We start from the raw sequence: 5,207 nt of genomic DNA, 5'->3' as shown, positions 1-5,207 counted from the left end.
TTGTAGATACGATACCTTTTAATGGCTAACAAAAATACATAATGTTACAGCAAGCTTTCGGGTGGTTCTTCATCTGGCTAATGAAACTGGTTTGAATGGGACACAAATATAACACAAATGCAGAGATGACACCCCTCTTGATCTATATAAATGTTCACACACAGAAATTCGAGACTGTCTCACATTCAAGACTTAAAATAACACTAGACAACCTGAGCAAAGAGAGAAATACTTAATCAGTCCACTGAGCTAAGAAACGTGACAGTTTTATGATGTCTGTTATCTCTCCTTTAAAGTCCAAACACCAAAGGAGATGGAAACACTAACTATGCTGCACCACCTATGCAATGGCAACATTCTTACAGATCAATTTCTGAATTTTTATAAAGTTTTTTTTTTAAAAAAAAACAATGATTGGGATGAGGACACCATTTTTGACGTTCTTCAGATCTTTCATATTCTCCAATTATGCAAGAATCCCAGGCCGAGGTTTATTCCATTCTTGAGGGTATCAAATATTGCCCTAAATTTATACTTACAAATTCTTCTGTGACGCTGTGACTTGAAGTTGCCCTTCAGTATGATAACTCTCATCTGCTTTATGTTGTGTCTGTGACCACAAAAATGCTTTGCCACAGGTAATTCTGTTGTTTCCTCTATAACTGAGTGGCGATGAGATTTCATCCTGCCTCTCAGTTTTTGTCCTGTTTCCCTGATATAAATCCCCCCACAGGACATTCACTGCCCCGGATCACGTACACAACGTTGGACGTGGAACGTGAATGTCCCAGGGATCTTATAGTCCTGCTGTGTTTTGGGGATTTGTCCACAGTAAGTACATGTGAGCTGTTCTTGCAGCTCCTTACCTTACAAGGATAACTTCCTTTGTGTGTGTCCGAGGGCAATGCACTCCTGATTATAAAGTTCTTCAAATTAGAAGGCTGCTTGTAACATAGATGGGGAGGGTCCAGGAATATGGTTTTCAGCAAGTCATCCTTATGAAGGGTATGATGGATTTCTTTGCAGTCTTCCTTAGAACCTCTAGCTGTGAATTGTAGGTCACTACTAGAGGCACATGTCCGTACACTCTCTGGCATGCCCATTGAAATTAATGGGAGCGACGGAAATAGCCGGGTAATGGTGACCTGCTTCCATGGCTCTCAGTTGCATGCATGAAGTGGAGGTTTGGCATGCACATTGCCACTACATTCCTTTGGACAGTGATGTACATAAGACCCCCGTCGTGTTGTTGCTGCCCATGTGGATAGTGGACAACTTGCTGTTAACAAAATATACCTGTAATCCTAAATTCTTTGCTTCACAATTAAAGGAATTATCAGAAAATCTAGTTATCCAGCATTTACAGGATAGAGAATAATTTTATGATTGATGAGGATCTTACAGACATAACACATACATTTAAAATAAGACATAAAAAAGCTGTGAATATCTCTCTTACACCCTCCGGTATAGATTGCTCTCAGATGCCTCATGTCACATAGTTGTATAACAATCAGCATCCTGGTAGTTCTTCTGCACATGTGCGGGACTCTGAAGAAGTCTTGCAATATGTTAAGCGTCCGATCTCTCCTCTCCTTGTTACCATGGACGCACAAAGTGTCTCTGTCTCCTCAACACTGCGTGCGGTCTGCTCGAGATTGCTACTGCAATGTGTATAGCGCTGTCATGGCAACCAGCTCGGCTTCATTGAAGTAATATGCACACACTACTGCCTTGTTGTTTCAGATCTTATAGCAACCCAGGCTGCACACATAGATCAATACTATCTGCAGGTCACCATATGTTAATTAAATGCCCAAGTCAGAAACGCTCTTTTCTCCTTAGGGAGAGCAACTATATACTATAAACTAAGTGAGGAGACTCAAATGGCCACGCACGCTCCTCTGGGTAATATGCAAATAAGGGAGATCGAATGAATCGTCCACAGTGCCACCTAATGCTGCCTTTCAATAGGTGGCACTGTGGAGGATTTATTCCATCTCCCTTATTTGCATTTTTAAATACCCAGGCAATTGATGTATAAAGGCCCATTTAGAGACAACGATTATCGCTCAAAAGATGTCTCTTGAGTGACTTTTTAGTGATAATCGTTGTGTCACTTACATCGCAAGATAATCGCTCAAACGCTGGGCGATCACCTAGTGCTCCGGAGGATGCAGAAGACAAGCAGGGGGCCGCTTGTTCTCTGCATCCAGCTGTGCCCCGCTGGGAGCGCCCAGCTGTCATACAGCCGAGCAGTCCGAGCGGAGGATTCAGAAGACAAGCGGGGTGTTATACAGCCGAGCGCTCCGAGCGGGGTATGGACCGCTGGATCTCTCTGTTCTTCATACTCAACCCGTTATCAGGGAGCGGGATACATCTGAAACAATAGTATCCCCTGTATCCCGCTGTGAATCCCTGATAAGGCTCATCGTTGTCTTTCAGCACGCTGAAAGAAAACGACGAGCGACGGCTTAACGAGAACTGCATGATGTCAATGCGCTGACGCACAACGATTATCGCTCAAAAGACGGCTTTTGAGCAAATTTTGAGCCATAATCGTTGTGTCTAAATGGGCCTTAAGTTGTCAGTCTTCTCACTCCCTTACCTCTAAGGGCTCATGTCCACGGGTGGGTTTGAATTCTGGGGTCTATGTGGGGCACCTGCACTGATGATCCGGAGTTCAAGCTGCCCATAAACATTTATGGGCGCCCGCAGCTTAATTAAACCATGTGTGTTTGTTTTCTGGACCTTCCTGTCCTGTCCGGAAAACAGATTGCAGCAAGCTCCATTTTGCCGCAGGTCCCGGAACTCTCACTCCGGGTGTGCTGCGGGTCTCACGGAAAAGCAGGAAATTAAAAAAAAAATAAACAAATCTCCACTGCACATGTGCGTGGGGCGTGCCGCCGGCGCGCCTACCCACATGCACGGAGGAGACGCTGGACGACCCGCATGCATCCGGACTGGTAAGTAATGTCCTCATGCCACGGGCAGGGTTGGATCCTGCGGTAGGGCTCCCGCCCATGGAACCCGACCTGCCCATGGACATGAGGCCTTAGATGAATGATTAGCTTTTATCGCAATGCTGACAACCAATACCTAATAGGTATACTATTTCGTTTATGGAAAAAAATGACTCCATCAACCATCACCTAATAAGCAGGACTGTAACACACCAGGTCCCTGAACATAAGTCGAAAGGTGGGAAAAGGGGGGATGTGAGGAGGTAGAGAATAGGGGTAGGAGAGAAAAAGAGGGGCTTGTCCTCATAACAAAAAGGATGTTTTAATATAAATCGCCCCATATGGGCTCTATGATAATATAAGATATTACTATATCACTATATTATAAACATTTACTACTTCTTATATCCCTCAAAGCCTATGGCCCAAAGATTTCCTGAAAAACATATCTGTCATATTAACCAATGCTCCAAAGAAAATTATTACAACCACAATGCAGAAGGAAAATATTTGTATTTTAATTTTATTCTATATTTATCAAAAGTTTTCATGTATGTAAAATCAGAACTATTTGAGACTGGAGTAATATAGTGTACTAAGAAGAATTCTTCAGAGGGAGGACTATTTAGGGATCATGCATGCGAAGAACCAGGACATATATAGTTTAAGGGGCCATAAGAGAGCAATCCACCGAATCCAAAATCCAATGGGATATATACCTGTCACGATATCACAAGAACATGTATTGAATATATATGTATTCATAAATACATATAAACAATGATGCAAAGGAGGCAGACAGAACCAGAATCCTATATAAATGGGAGAATATTGTATTCGATATTCAAACCATTAGGGGTCAATGTGTCAAGTTCATGTATCCACCTTGCCTCTTTTTTCTTCAGTAAGTATAATCGATCACCTCCCCTGATGTTGGCGGGCACGTGATCAATTACTTTATATTTAAGTTGACATATATTGTGTCCCTTTTCCAAAAAATGTTTTGGGATAGGAAGATCCATATTCTCCAGTCGAAGCGTGCTTTTATGTTTGGTGATTCGTGATCGAACCTCCATTGTGGTCTCCCCCACATAGAGGAGACTACCAGAGCCTGAAATCACGTATACCACATCGCTTGACTTGCATGTGTACCTAGCCTTAATTTTAAACGATTGTCCTGTTAATGGGTGAAAAACCTTTTGCCCTTACTCATATTCCCGTAGCACGCACAATATAGGCATGAAAAATTGCCATTTTTAGTCGTTACAAAAACCCTCTGCCCACAAGCTTTGGTGCTGCGGGTATATGAGTGTATGAGGCGGTCCTGCAAATTGGGGCCCCGCCTATATGCCATCAGAGGCATATGATGAAATTCTTTTATATGTGGACAATTTTTCATTATTATCAGCCAGTGCCATCTTAGGATATTAGAAATCCAGCCGCTGTTCGGTCCATATGTGGATACGAATTGTATTCTTTGTGTTTCAGATTTTGCCTTCCTAGAGATCAATAGATCATCTCATGTTAGTTCCCTAGCTTTCTTCAATGTCGTGGATAGGAGAGAAGGTTCTATTAGGTAGAATGGTTCTATTAGATGCGCTATTTTTGCTCACATAGGAGCGTGCAAAAAAACGTTTGTCTGACACCGCCCTTAATCAGTTTAATTCCATTATTTAAAAAAAAGGAAAATTAAAACTAAGTGCTAGGCACAGGTGGGAAAGTAGTTTTATTCTGCCTCTTCCACCAAATAGTGTAAACCAAAAAGCTGTGAATAAGGGGCAACCCTTTAATAGACATATACAGGTGTCGTCATTAAAATTTCTCAGTTTTTATGCTTCTTGTCTATGGTTGTAAATATTTGTATTCAGTTGTGACATTTACCCCTACTCTCCAATATTAGATCTATTTGCATCAGTGTGCCCCCAGTAATACTAAAGAACAAGCACTGTGTTGCTTCAAAGCTTGTTATTTAAGCTGATATTATTAATAAAATCTGAGAAATTTTAGTGACCCCTATGTATGTACATGTCTAGTAAGGAGTCTCGCCTTATTGCCAGCCTTTTGGTTTACACCATTTTGTGCATACATAAGTCTACCCACGGGTTGCATTTTTCCTGGATTGGCTGCACCCGACACCCCATGAATATACCTCTCTTGTCATTTCACCATCAAGGTATCTGACTAGGACAAGGACCAGATCGCTACTGCTGCACCCAACCTCCACTAAGGCAGTTCCACTCCTTT

This window comes from Eleutherodactylus coqui, chromosome 6, assembly GCF_035609145.1.
Source record: "Eleutherodactylus coqui strain aEleCoq1 chromosome 6, aEleCoq1.hap1, whole genome shotgun sequence".
Classification (NCBI taxonomy): domain Eukaryota; kingdom Metazoa; phylum Chordata; class Amphibia; order Anura; family Eleutherodactylidae; genus Eleutherodactylus; species Eleutherodactylus coqui.
This window is presented reverse-complemented; position numbering follows the sequence as displayed.